This window comes from Pezoporus wallicus, unplaced genomic scaffold (genome assembly GCF_028554395.1).
Source record: "Pezoporus wallicus isolate ANWC-B61680 ecotype Strahan unplaced genomic scaffold, APGP_CSIRO_Pwel_v1 contig_8692, whole genome shotgun sequence".
Classification (NCBI taxonomy): Eukaryota; Metazoa; Chordata; class Aves; order Psittaciformes; family Psittacidae; genus Pezoporus; species Pezoporus wallicus.
In genome coordinates this window covers 266,419-281,312 of record NW_026642640.1, presented here as the reverse complement: position 1 = coordinate 281,312, position 14,894 = coordinate 266,419, and the positions used below count along the sequence as shown (strand labels likewise).

At 39.0% G+C, this 14,894-nt stretch overlaps 1 protein-coding gene across 4 annotated transcripts in view; it reads right to left on the bottom strand.

Annotated features, from left to right (window-relative positions):
* The window catches only part of PRLR (prolactin receptor), a 146,130-nt gene that overhangs the window by 76,494 nt on the left and 54,742 nt on the right, over positions 1–14,894 (bottom strand). Inside the window, exon 1 of one of the 4 annotated variants that reach the window (XM_057431132.1) lies at positions 4,796–5,112. The exons of the other annotated variants lie outside the window; for them this stretch is intronic. The gene's annotated coding sequence lies outside the window, so the exon portion shown is untranslated. Of the gene's footprint in view, positions 1–4,795; positions 5,113–14,894 lie in introns of those variants that run through there. 4 annotated transcript variants of the gene reach the window in all.

The following is a 14,894-nucleotide window of genomic DNA, read 5'->3' as shown; positions in this document are numbered from 1 at the left end:
ATGTGCTAAGTAAAATATTCTCAGAGATCATTAACTGTAAAGCTAGAGAGATCATAATGATAATATAACCTACATACACAGGTGAGACGACTCACCTAAGTGCAATCCTGAACAGCACAGATCTTTCAGAAAACTGTATTTTTAACATTTATTTTAAATGTAATTCTTTCACATTTTTAATTCAGCAACCTAGAGTGGGGCAGAAAAACACAAAAATAAAGCAGTGTCCTTGGTTCTTCAAAAGACAAAAAAATACCCCAAAATTACATTATCTAGAGGTCTCTTAGAAATTTAAAATAATCCCTTACCTCCTCTTTGGTGCATTATGTCAGCCCACCCTAAAAGGAGTCTAACTGGACTCCTCTGCTTTGTTGGGCATATACTACTGCAAGGCTTGGGGGGTATATGCAGTAAAGTCATCAGTTAGATCAACAGGTGCACTTGGCATTACATGCTGCAAGTAGGGAATAATGATTCCTGTGTTATGGGGTAGTCTGGGTTCAAGCTGCCCCACTGAAGGTGTTGCAGAGTGCATCCAGTGGCATGAGACCACCTCATTGGCACCTCATGCATTCTTCACAGTTACTGTATGTGGACACGTGAGTGCACGTGCTCAAAAAGCTTCTGAGTACTATTCTGAAATGTTCGCATCACAAATACTTCTGGAATACTCTGCCCTTGCAATGCCCATGATGTAAACAAAAAACCTGGACTATGGAAATGGATATGCACTTTGAGGTTTACATTTGTTTGTATCTTTGCAATGATTATTTTTAAAACATTCTTTTCTTATCTGCCAGTTTCATAATTTTCAGTGAATTATGGAAAAACATGAATAAAGCAGTTCACAAAAATGAATCTGCAGAGGATTTTCAAATGTTAAACTATGCAGATCTCACCTTGAACTCTTCCACAGCAGTGAGCTGTGTTTATGAATGCTAGAATTTGAGACACGATTGTTTTGTTTCTCAGCTTGTCTCTCTTCTCTCCCTTTTCTAATCACAGTTAATGGATATCCTAAGAAATGCTCTTACAATAAGCAGTCTGAGTTGAATGCTTGAATATGACGGAAAAAAGGGTAGATTTTGGAGTTCAGTCAATAATTAGGAACTGTAACAGTTTACAATTCCTAAAGTAAGTAGGGTTCTATATCCCAAGTAAGACAAGGTGATTAGAGCATTTTGGCATTTATCAATATTCACATTTGAAAAGCATGAGAAAGATTTCTGATGGTGGTTGCAACAGCTTCAAGTCTCATAAAGTACGTGTACTTGCGTGATGCGAAGGCATTCATAGAATCATAGAATAGTTAGGGCTGGAAAGGACCTTAAGATCACCTAGTTCCAACCCCCCCACCATGGGCAGGGACCCCTCGCACTAAACCATGACACCAAAGCTCTATCCAAAAGCTCTGGAGAATGCAGGCCCACAAGATTCTCAGAATAAAAGTTTGTACTACTCCGGACCATACCAAACTTGGTGGTAAACCTTAGAAAAGGAAAAGCAGAGATTTAATTTACACAAAAGGAAATTTCTGGTTAAAACTTTTATCTATACATACAAGCTAAAGTGAGCTGATACTTTTATAGAAGATGTATCAATTTAAATACAGTGTTTCAGAAGAAAAAGAAAACCCAAACAGTATCCTCAAACACTGAAATGAGTCATCACAGATTTCTATGAAGAAATTTATCATTTTTGATATGACAGTTTTATAATTTATTTTTTTTAATTTCTAAAAAAAAAAAAAAGACAAGACTTGAAATGGTTTTCCTTCAGATTAGATAGTATTAGCTGAATGCTTTGTTCAGCCTGAAGGTTTGTCTTCTCAGTTTGCCAAAACACAATTAAGAACACCTTATACTTCCAATTTCTTTAGGAACAGTTTTCAATATTGCTAATGAACTGAAAAAATCATATATATAAAAGTCTTGTGAGATTATCTGCAAAGGCATTCCTACGAGCAGAATTACCTGTGTCTTTGCTGGAAATATCTACAAAAAAGTCTACTCAATAGGAAAGCCTTTTAGCAGGTAAGTTTTTTACAAGGACTAAAGGTCATACTAAATAGAACCACCAAAAACTGGTATGGACCAGACCTGTGAGAATCTTTTCTCTCAGAGCCAGGTCATGATCTCTTCAGTAAGGCCAGGCAATAAAAAAAAAGACAGAAAGGAGGAAGGGCAAGAAAGCAGGAAAATTGCCTTCTCTCATTATTTAGCTCACACACGCACACAAAACATCTGTACACTTGATTTCATACTGCTTAATTAAACAGCTCCACAGTGCTAACTTGGGGTAAGGGAAGGACTGCAGAACAGTACAGCTGCAGCTGACCAATCAATAAAAGATATTAAAATAATGAGACGGCTCTTTAAGGGGTTAAAATCAGCCTCAAATTAAGTAAGTTCAACTTTTCTGCTCATGCAGCAGGTATCAGTACAGATTCATGTGACAGACTTCTAAATCAGAGCCAGGCTAAGGGGAAATGGATAGCCATCAGAGATACATGAGAATGGAGACCAAATTAGGGAATGAAGGCATCCCCCCAAAAGTATAGGGAACCAGTTAGGAAAAGGTCAATAAGGAAGTCTTTGAGAGTTAATGTATTAGAGCAGTAGTCTAATTAATTAGTACAAACAAGGACTTATGGTACAGTCTGAGCTGCCCTTTGATTCTACCTTGTGAAATCCAACAGCCTCTCTGAAAGGCAGCTGTTCTGGAGGAATAAATGGGAACCAAAAATGGTGCTGAAGCAGAAGCCACAGAAAACTAAGGTTTTTATGGCGGAGCAGATAGATCTTTGGAGGAAGGGCATTGCCTAGCAAGAATTTGGAACAAAACCCTAACAGAATCCTGCCTGGATGATAAAAAGTGCGCTGATACTTACATACGTATACACAGGTACATAAATATATAAAAAACAAAGTTTGTAAATTGAAGATTCTGGAGGTACCAGATTATTAGCTTCAAACAAGACAAAACCAAGACAGTAGGAATAAAGCATTTCTACTGTTTTATGAGTCTGTAATTAACCTGTATTTAATTCTGGTAAAGAATACAAGCCTGAGAGACCAGAATCACAGAATCACAGAAGTTTAGACTGATAGCCTGATGCAGCTGAAGGAAGTGGCTGAACTCCCTTTGCTTCAGTACAGTAAGAAAGGTGTAGAAGTCAGACTTCCACAATCTCTAAATGAAGGCCAGAGCTTTCAAAAGCCACCTCTGTGCCTGAGTACCCTGATTCTGATAGCAGAACACTTGCTATGATGTTAATTTAGCTGGAGCCATGAAAACTCAACACATTTAAAAATGATCTTAAGCTGGGCAACAAAAAATAGGATGACAATACAATGCAAATAGCTTAAATACATATAAAGCCCTGCTCAAAATGAAGATGAAAATTTTGAGCCCTGAACTATCCCTCTGAGTTCATAGCACTGCAAAACATCTCCCTATCAAAGCATTACATCTTTCACAAGAAAATTTAGTGTGACAGATTTCTAGTTCAATTTTAACACCACAAAAAAATGTTGGGATGACCTATCAGGCTTGGCTCCTTATTGCCTTTATACTAACTGCATTTCTCTGGATATTGTTTTTCTTCAAAATCTGCAAGCTCCTTGCCAGATTAGAGTATGTTAATCCTTCCATCAAATTTAACTAGTCTGTACTTCATCACAGAAGACTGATCCATAGATATTGCCATGAAAAGGGCATAGAATAAATGGCTGCATGCATTACAGACATTCAAGCATGACTTGTTGCTTAAACATGTTCACAGCCTGGGCAATCCATCTGCCTGCCTTGGGGGACTGCCTAGCTCAGCTCAATACTAGCAAGCCAGATCTCAGAAGAAGAAAAGGATGTTAGCTGCGGCATAGCTTTTCTACAGCACAAAGCTTATGCTGGTAATACGGACACAGAATCTATACACTGTCTTGCAGGCTGCTGCGCTCTCTAGAGGGAACTCAGCAAAAGAAACCGTATTCATTCCCAGAGTATTAATGAATTCCCAGGTGACTGTTGGAATAGTGAAAATATAGATGACGATGGTCCAGTGTTTCAATAGAATGCAGGGGAAACTGGCTAAAAAGACACTCTCAGGATCAAATCACACCATTTTCTTTACTCCCTGTCAGCTCAGTTACCAGCTTCCTCACCCCCCCCCCCCCCCCCCCCTTCCCCTTCTCTCTAAGATCATTGCCAGTCTATGCCAATATCAAAGAATTCTGAAGCTAATAACACATGAAAAAAAGGGTCAGGTAACTACTGAAGGTATATACAAACGTAGGAGAGGACAACACATGAAGAATAAAATAATAGCTAGGGAACTGTGGATAGTAGAAGGTATGACAGCAGTTACGGGAGCTTATTTCCTCAACCAGCTTATTTTCATTAATGAACGACACAAATAAAGTATACTTAGTAAACATAAACAATATAAAGCAGTAGTATCATGAGATTATTACTACCATGTGCATTTAAAAAGCTTTACAAAAATAAACACAATCCTGAATGTCATTTTAAGAAAACTTATAGGAGTGGCATCTCTGTGTCTGGCTTATTTCAGTATTTTAACAGAGACCACTGACAAGTAAAAATGTTTTGTTTTCTTTTTTCTTCCAGAATGTGAGCCATACAATATTTAGCATACTATATTGAAATTATTTTACTTTTTTTAAAAGTTTTTATTTCTGCTAATGAAACTAGAGTCTACACTGTCCTTATGCAATGACACAGAATCCTTCATAGGTAAACACACAGTAGGAACAGGTTTAACTGCAGTACTTACTTTTGCCTGGTAACGAAAAGTATGTTGACCCATGTCAGTTCATGAATGCTTCCTGAACAAGGACTTCAAAATCCAGCATTTGAAAGAGTTCCACATATGTAAAAAGAAAAAAAAAAAAAAAAAAAATAAGAAAGAAATTCAGAAAGAAAAGGGGAGAAAAAAGACCCCAAAGTAGAAACATAAACAAAGAAAAAGCCTGTAAGGTTTACAGCTCTGACTGCAAAATATTCAGCCTGGCAGCTCTAGGAGTGATACAACTGTATACTTGTGCATGCTCTCCCCAGTAGAGGAGGAGTCAGTTTTGCAACACTTATGCTCCTTGCTCTAGGCAAAACAGTGATTCTCTTCAGTGCAAGCATGTTTGGAGTGTGACAGCTTTAAAGGTGAGAGGTGTACTGTGGAGTGCAGGAATGCATCCGCAGAAAAATAGTATTTTTAAGTGTCAGCTACATACTCTACAGGTTGTTGTGGTTCCTTTTAAATGCTTATTGCATAGGATTTTTTTTTTTTTTTTTTTTTAAGGGAAAAAAAATAATACTCCTTCAACATAAACTGCATCCAGAATACTCTGTGCACCAGTAGCCTATCTTTTATATTCTAGGACACCAGAAAAAAAGAAATTCTTTTTATAACAGAATGAAAGGTGTTGGTTTTACATCAAAAAGCTCACTTAAGAAAAAAAAAACAACCCTTTTTTTTTGTTTTTTTTGTTTGTTTTAAATTTATTTCTTTGTTAGCTTTTTCCTGTGATTTGAAAAGAGTATCAGATTATGCAATTGGGCTTTCAATTTTACTGACATACTCAATTATTCACTAGTCATCTGCCTCAACTGAAAACATTTTAACATATTAATCCTTTCACTGAATCACATTTTTATCTTCTCTGTATTCATGCCAGTGAACTGAAAACAAAATGCATGCATGTGTAGTGAAAACTCTCTTGAGCAAGATGATTGAGCAAGAACATTCTTTTTCATAACAAAGCAAGTTTATGTGGTGTGGATGTTAAATTGTTACTAAAGTCTCTCCTATCAAGGTCAGAATTGCTCACATTTTGTGATAAAATGGGCATTCTGCAGACTATTTCAAACAGTCTTGGCAAGACAGGCAAACATTTTCGAGTCAGGAACACATCTTGTGATCTGTACACACAGAGATTATAAATCTTCAGGTGTTTCTTCAGTATGTGCTACACTAAATGCCAGCTGCTGCTGTGAGAACAGATTCTGTCTGCACCACCACCTGTGTTTTTCCCTTCCATGCATCATGTGTGCTGTGATATCTGCCTGACTCCATGTTAAGACAGTTTAGGGAGCTAAACTAGTGGAAGACAATTCCTTTTTTTTCGTTCCTACTGTGAATTTCTGAACAGGCTCGCTCTGAGGTCAAATAAATGCTGGCAATAGGGGAATGGGACGCATAACTGGCAGTAAAGGCGGAGTTGATTGTATCATAAACTATGCCCTGTAATTGATCACATGCTCACGGTGTTAGCCAGCTCTGAGCAAATTCCACCAGTGACTCGCTGTGTTGACAGGGATGAAACTGCTCCTGGTAAATAGAGAACGTGTGCTTAAAAAGATGCTATCACCTCAGAAATGACAAAAGGAACAGAAGGTAGAACCCAACACGTATTTCATCAGCCAGAAAAGATGTAACAGGCTGTGGCTGGTTGTTGTATTTCTCCATCTGCTTGCCTCTGCTGAACGCAGGGAGATCAACATGGGGAGGGGAAGAAGGGAGAGACAAGATCCTGCCTAGTGGAGAGATTTTCAAAATGAAGGTGAATCAGGAAGTACTGTCCACATCATCACTATCTTAATTTCTGTAAGAGAAGCATATAATGTTAAGGTCTGCATGCGCATTTTTTGCTCTAGACAAAATAGTCTTTATTTGTCTGGAATCTGTTTAATGGTGAAAAAGAGAATAAAAGCTGAATCACTAACAATTTAGTGGAGGAAAAGATGTGGCATGAAAGTTAAAAACTATTACTGAGATCTTCCAGAAGAGTAACTTCAGACATTTATACCTGTGCTATCCAGTTTATAGCTAGCTGACATAATGCAACCTTGGTAACTGTGGCAGCAGGTACTGCAGCGTGAGATAGTTCTTACATGTTTCCCTAGGATTTTGAGTTAGGTTTTTCAGCTTTTAATGAGCACTGAGTGCCTGTGGCTACACTACTAGCAATATTCAAGCCAGTCAGACAAGTTTGTACAGGCACACTCATCCTCTGGTGGATTACTGCCAAGAAAAGACAACTGTGATCCTAAGAACAGCGGCTTAAGGAGAATATTTTAAGGTAGTAGTAAGATCTCACATTCACAGAATACAGATAAATCTATGTTAAAGAAAGATTAGGACAGGAGAAAAGAGAGGTCACCACAGTGAGGTAAAGGATCTAAAGCCCATCTATTACAAAGTGACTTGACAGAACTTGGCCAGTTTAGCGTGGCAAAGTAAAGGTTGAGGCAGAAAATGGAACAGGCACTTACATGTCCCTATAAATGTAATGTATGTTTATAAATACAAGTACAGTGAGCACTGGAAAAGTCCAGTAGGTGTTTAGGCTAAAGAACAATGCTGGAACAAAAACAAGTAGAAAGAGAACACAAATATAATCAGGCAGTAAACTAAAAGGATGCTAACAACTGGAGTATGAAAAATTGGAGCAGACTTTCAATAGAGTAAAAAAAAAAAAGAAAAAGCATAGCTACTTCTAGAATAGAGCTTGGCCAGTCTCTGAAAGGGATTATCAACTTGGCTTAGCCTGTGTCATGTAACCGGGGTATCCACTTTAGAAAGAAGGTTTAGGTCAGGATTTTAGGCTGCCTCTATAGTCAGCAGAGAAAGATTCCTCTGTGGCTGGTCTAGCAGTATAAATAGTTAATTTCCAGAGACTGATTTATCAGAAAAGTTCATAGGCTTGGAATCTGTTAAAATAAGCTATTAAAATTCCAATCAGCAGTCCCTAACATCAACAGATCATTTACAGAAAGGAAGTCTTTGTAAATCAAGAGTGCAAGGGCCTAACTTTAGTTTCAGTATAATGACATTTGTATCAGTGTAAATTCACCAACCTCAGTGATGTTATTCTGCGTCAGAACTCCATCAGACTTGTGGCATTTAGGCAGACAGAATTTCAGTGCCCTTAAAACCAGCAAAAAACCAGCACAACAGGAAGCACACAGGACTGGGAGAAAGGCAGGAAAGAAGATCGAAGTTGAAGGAAACACTCAAAAGTGGCAATAAAGTTTCAGGAAAGGGCTTTACAGGTGAAGAAAAATGCTAAAAGGAGCATGTCAAGCAGTGAGATTGAAAGGGCACATGAGAAGAGACTACAGTCTGTCTTTCCCTTTCACTCAGTACTTATCTACCATAAACCTCCAGCCTTCCTTGGAGAGTAAGTTTGTACAGGGGTTGTGGCTGTTTGTCCCTGTCCTCCCCTGCCCCCTGCAAAAGGGAAAAAAAAATAATCAACCCAGAGGAAAGCAAACAAAGAAGCCTCTGCTTTTGAATTTAGAGGAAAGACTATAAGAAATAGAACAGGAATAAGAATTCATAGAACTACAGAGAGAATGACATTATCTTCAGCTGCTGCCTACTTTTCTTTACCATGACCTCCTCTGAAGAAACAGCAGCCAAAAGCCTCTGACACGAGTCTCTCTAGAGGCAGACAAAATGTCCTTACAGGACATCTGTCACACAAGACAAGACATGGCAGCTGCCATGGCCACTCAACTTACTCTCACATTACCCATGTGCCTCGGAAGTCCCTCTTCTCGTCACACAGCAGGTTCATCCCAGAAGTACAGCAAGGACCCCTAGGACCAGGATGTCCTCAGCCCATTTTGACAGACCAATCCAAGAATGGCCTATGATGGGGTGGCAGCTGAAACCATGCCTCCTCATTTACCCACAGGTATGCCAAGGCAAGCAAGACCAGGACATCTGCATCCACTCCATGCCATCAAGCCCTTCCTTATTTGTGAATTTTTACTCATGGACAAAAAGCATTGATGCTGGTTTATTTTCAAGATCTGTTCTCAACACATACCATATTTCCAGTCACCACATGTGTGAGTCTTTTCCACAACCTCTCTGCACCCCTCAACAAAACCACTTCAACATAAGTGTCCTCTACATAAAAAGGACGTGGAACTGTTGGAACAAGTCCAGAGGAGGCCACGAGGATGATCAGGGGACTGGAGCACCTCCCGTATGAAGACAGGCTGAGGAAGTTGGGGCTGCTCAGCCTGGAGAAGAGAAGGCTGCGTGGAGACCTCAGAGCAGCCTTCCAGTATCTGAAGGAGGCCCATAGGGATGCTGGGGAGGGACTCGTCATTAGGGACTGTAGTGACAGGACAGGGGGTAATGGGTTAAAAAAAGAGGAAGTTTAGATTGGATATAAGGAAGAAATTCTTTCCTGTTTGGGTGGTGAGACACTGGAATAGGTTGCCCAAGGAAGATGTGAATGCTCCATCCATGGCAGTGTTCAAAGCCAGGTTGGACAGAGCCTTGGGTGACATGGTTTAGTGTGAGGTGTCCCTGCCCATGGCAGGGGGGTTGGAACTAAATGATCTTAAGGTCCTTTCCAACCCTAATTATTCTATGATCCTATGAATAGCCAGGACCTTGTGCCATTGTAACCATTCCCCAGACCTCCATGGTAGTCTGCATTTAGGGCACCATATTCTTGCACTCCTGTTCTTTGGGATATGCGAGTCTGCCATTTGTCACAGAAATCCCCAGTCTTTTGTGCCTTCAGACTCGCTGACAATCTTTGTATTGACGTGTAGTGGATGGTCACACAGTGGGATCTCAGTGTGACGTATGTGTGCATGGAGTGCACTGGCAAGCAGGCATGGCTTCGGGAGCCAGGCAGGCACAGGGAGATCATGCTGGTGTGACTGACGGTGGCAAGGTGGCTGCCAGCTGAGCAAAGCAAGGGAGGGCTGCTGGGTCCTGAGGGACCTCACACTTTCCCAGGGTAAGGCTGCCATGCGACTGAGGCAGGCAGGACTTCTGCCAGGAGCAAGGTCACGTCTTATCCAGTGTGAAAGTTGTCCTTTAACTAGTGACAAAGTATTCCCTTTACCACCCTTGCTGGTTCCCCGTGCAACTCGTTATCTGTGTTGTGTAATAAAGAAAACTGGACTCCTACTAAGTGTGGTACAATGTGAAGACCTAACTAGCTCTAACAGTGCTGAAGAAAACTGAAAAACTGAAGGCCTGAATGAAGTGATGAACAAATGAATTAACCAGATTTTCTCATTTTACAGTTGTTTCCATATGTTTGTTTTTGTTTTTAAATGATAAGCACATCTTTTGTATTTACATAACTATAAAGAATATGCCTGTCATCACTGAGAACTGTTTTTCAGGAATCATCCTTATCTCATCATGTCCAATATGTATGCAAAATAGTTTGACATGGTTTTTAATACAGACTGAATATTAACTTCTTTAATGTTACATTAATCATTATTAACTTAATTCAGCCTTTTATCACTTGCCCTGTAAATCCCTGTAAATTCATATTCTGCTGTACAAGGCTGGCACTTTCAGCTGAGTTTATCTGTTGATACAGATAAAGTAACTCTTTAACTCAATGGGACCATCGTAGAATGGGACAGCTTCCTACATCGTGAAGCCCTGCTTGACCACTTGACTACCTCCTAAAGAAATTTAAGAAATGTTCCTATCTCTTTTAATTGTAGAGTGGTAACAAACCCATGGTATTCATGGATGCCTTCAATGAGTATCTCATTCTATTACAGCTGGCACATAGTTTAATTATATATACATATATATATATATTAGATATACATAACAGAATCAGCTAGGTTAGAAAAGACTGTTAAGATCATCAGCTTCAACCTCTACCCAGGACTGCCAAGTCCATCACTAAACCATGGCACTGAGGGCCTCATCTACATGGTTTTTGAACACTTCCAGGGATGGTGATTCCACCACTTCCCTGGGCAGCCTGCTCCAATGCCTGAGCACCCTCTCTGTGAAGAAATGTTTCCTAATATCCAATCTAAACCTCTCCCCGTTCACAGCTTGAGGCCGTTTCTTCTTGCCTTATGGCTTGTTACTGGGGAGAAGAGACCAACCCCACCTCACTCTAGCCTCCTTTCAGGCAGTTGTACAGAGCAGTAAGGTCCTCCCTGAGCCTTCTCTTCTCCAGACTAAACCTCGCCCAGTTCCCTCAGCCGTTCCCCATCACAGGTGTGCTCCAGACCCTTCACCAGCTCCGTTGCCTTTCTCTGGCCCCCCTCCAGCACCTCAATGTCTCTGTTGTAGTGAGGGGCTCAGAACTGAACACAGGATTCGAGGTGCAGCCTCACCAGTGCCCGGTGCAGGGGGATGATCACTGCCCTGGCCCTGCTGCCACACTATTGCTGGTACAGGCCAGGATGCTGTTGGCTTCTTGGCTGCCTGGGCACAAGCCGCACATGTTCAGCCAGTCATCAAACAGCTTTCCAAATAATAACCCCACTTATGGTTATTATTAAAACAGAAATGGAACATGGTAGAGGGAATAGCGATTGCATGCACTATCTGTATTTAATTTCATCATTTATTATATTTCTGTGTCAAAACCTCACTCCCTCCAATTTAATAACCTACAATTTAATAATGCAAAGAAAGGGAAAAACAATAAACTTTATCTATTGTCAACAAATAGGTTTTCATGTCATGGCAACGTTCATGAAATAAAGGTGATATTCATCCTGACTGATTTTTTTTTTGCATAAGTTATAAACAAAATATTTTTTATATCTCAGCAATTTGGTTGATGTGAGATGCACATGCACATATAGTGGGTTAACAATACAAGATCTAACCGATAAGCAGTGAAGCCATAAACAAAAGTAGTATTTACACAGTAACATGATCTCTCTGTACTGGTAGTAAGTGACAGCCCAGTCAAACCTGTCAGAGTGTTACTGTTTTAATCTCTTTGATCTATAACTAAAGTTACACTAACATACAGTGAGTCATTTCTTACTGGATACTTTTACTGTTATGAAAAGCCTACTTATATTTCTAAACTGGAATGCATTTCCACAAAACTCTACATCTAATTAGCACAGTATGTCTAACAGAAACTCATGTTGTTTGAAAAGACAAGTAGAAAAAGAGGTGGTAATAAAAACAGCCTTTCAAAGGCCTTGTTTCCTAGATATTTACAATCTCTCCTAAGTTGATTCAGTCTCTTCAAATATTCTAAATGGTCCCATCCATTACCGTAGGGCAGATGCAGCCTTTTAGAAGACACTAAACACAAATAATGCTTTATTTCTAACATACATGATTGTCTTACAAGCACCAGCTGTAAAAGTGTAGTTTATGTATTGCCCTCATTGTATTCCTACTTTTTAGCCTCTTCAAATACAAAAGTGTTAGAACTCTGTCTTAAGCTGTTTGATCCCTAAATCAATCATTAATTGTTGAAGTAGATGAGATGTATGTGAAATCAATAAAGTGTTTAATATGTAGGAGGTAGAACTATGTAATGATGATGAGATTCCTTCTGACTGCAATCTCTTCAATTATGAACTTGGCCTAATGTACTTCTCCATGCCATTCTACTGATGACCACCAGTGAAAGCCATTATGGCCAAGAGCAGGGTGTCCTGAGTGATGTTCAAATTCAGCCCTGACTGCAGAAGAACGGCTATACAAAAATCTTGTCTGAAATGTGTGCCTCAACGTATTCCTGTTCCTTGCTCCAGAACAATCTCATGTCTCTGATCTAACTTTGGACCTGACATCTATGCTATCCAACAAAGCTGAAAAATCTTTTACTTTTTATCTTAAGAGTTTTCCAAGTTGTATCATCTCTATGATATAATGTATGATATAATGCCATAATATATCATATTGTGAGACGTATATATATTTCAAGAAAATTCTCCCTTAAGAATTATTGCCAATAAGTGTATTAAATAGAAAAAAATGCTCACTTCCAAAAAAAACTACTGCTGTTCAAAATCATGCTATATGATCATTAAGAATAATGCTGTTCCGTATTTGGTTGGATTGGCAAGGTTCTGGTAGCCGGGAGGCTACAGGGGGCTTCTGTGAGAAGCTGCCAAATGATTCCCCCATGTCTAACAGAGTCAGTGTCAGATGGCTCCAAGAGGGACCCATCACTGGCCAAGGCTGAGCCCATCAGTGACTATGGTGGCACCTCTGGGATAACGCATTTAAGAAGAGGAAAAAGATGCCGGACAAAAGCAACTGCAGCTGGAGAGAGAAGTGAGCATATGTGATAGAAACAGCTCTGCAGACACCATGCTCAGTGAAGAAGGAGAGGGAGCAGGTGCTCCAGGTGTTTTTGTTGAGAAGGTGTTTTAAGATGTAGTTTTTGTTTCTCATTACCCTACTTTTATTTGTTTGGTAATAAATTAAACTCATTTTCTCTGAGTCTGTTTTGCCCATGATGGTAACTGTTGAGTGATCTCTCCCTGTCCTTATCTCAACTCATGAGCCTTTCATCATATTCTCTCTCCCCTCTCCAGCTGAGGAGGAGAGTGATAAAGTGGCTTTGTGGGCACCTGGCATCCAGCCAGGGTCATTTCCACCATGCTGTCTTATTTAACATCTGGGTAATCATTGTGTAGAAAAATGTCTTTTATTTACTGAGTATTCTTTATCTTAACAAGAAAGGTGCTATATTTTGCCTTAGCTTGAATGATTAATGTAGTAGTTTATAAAATAGAAAGGTATGTCTGCTTGAGATTATTCTCTTTTTGTAACAATTATTGGCTATTGTTGGAGAAGAGAGAGTGAACCAGACAGACCTTTCATCTGACTCAGTATGACTGTTCTTCTAACAGTACTTAGCAGAGTTTAAATAAAAAAATTACATAGTAGGAGGCATGATGCATCTTTTTCTCTGACAGGTGGATATTCTCAAGCCCCTTCCCATGCAATAAGCCTGAAGAAAGAGGTCTCAGTCGTCATTACTGGATTGTTCAGAAACCACTGAAAAAAATAGCTGGATCCCAAACAGGAAATTTGGAAATCGTTCCCTCCTATCAAGGCTGTCCAATTTCCCACTTGATTATTTTGAACCACAATAATTCAATTGTTATTTGGGTATCTGGGGGGGGTCACCTTTTGACCAGGATTGTACTTCTTAGTTAGAATAAATCACAGAAGGACCATCAGCATACTAAAAGCATCCTAGCAGATTAGTTTAATATTGACATAATTACTAACAGTAAATCTTTACTAGCCATTTCTCTGTTGTGTTTTGGTTTTATTTATTTTTATTTTTTTTTCCCCTTCTTAGTGGACTCTGAGTGATAGCCATAATTGTAAGAAAAAACAGTTTGTCCATAATGGTAATTGTGTCTCTCCTTAGTAATTACTAACATTTTTTCCTAAGATTCAATCAAATTTTCTATGTGATAGTTTGTTAACAAGAAAGAAAAAAAAATTAGTTACAATGCCTAATTTATGTTTTTAACTGATGCTGTTCTATTGTAGTAGTCCAAAACTGGAAGAATGTTTTCTTAGTAGCACATCCCTACTTTGATTTTAAACTTTTTTTCTGCTTCTATTTAACATGAAGAACTAAATTCAGCAAAGAGACAAAGCCACACAGTAGAAAACTAGCAATGAAAATGGCTGTGATAATTTCTTACAAACCACAGACTGAAAAGAAGAAATTAAGACATGATGCTTTACAATGATATGACCTGAAGAGACAAATTCTGGAGACCTGAAAAACAGTAACTTCACATAATTTGCTGAAGTCATTTGTGGGACACAACACACTAACCAGAAAAATTCCATGGGAAGCAAAGTAAAAAATAAAACACATGGCAAATAACAATATAATGTACACGTAAAGCATTCTGACAAGTAGAACTTGGATATGAATTATATTTGTTTTCTTGATATTTGAATTTTAATATCACAGCAAGACTGCCTGTCTGCAGGGAGAGCAGCTGGTTTTTATATTTTATTGTTTTCTTTAATCTAAAATAAGAACTTTTATTGAATGTATGTGCCTTGCTCTTTGTGTATAACAATAAATGTTTTTTTCAATAGAACTGCGTATTTGAAAACCTCCAGA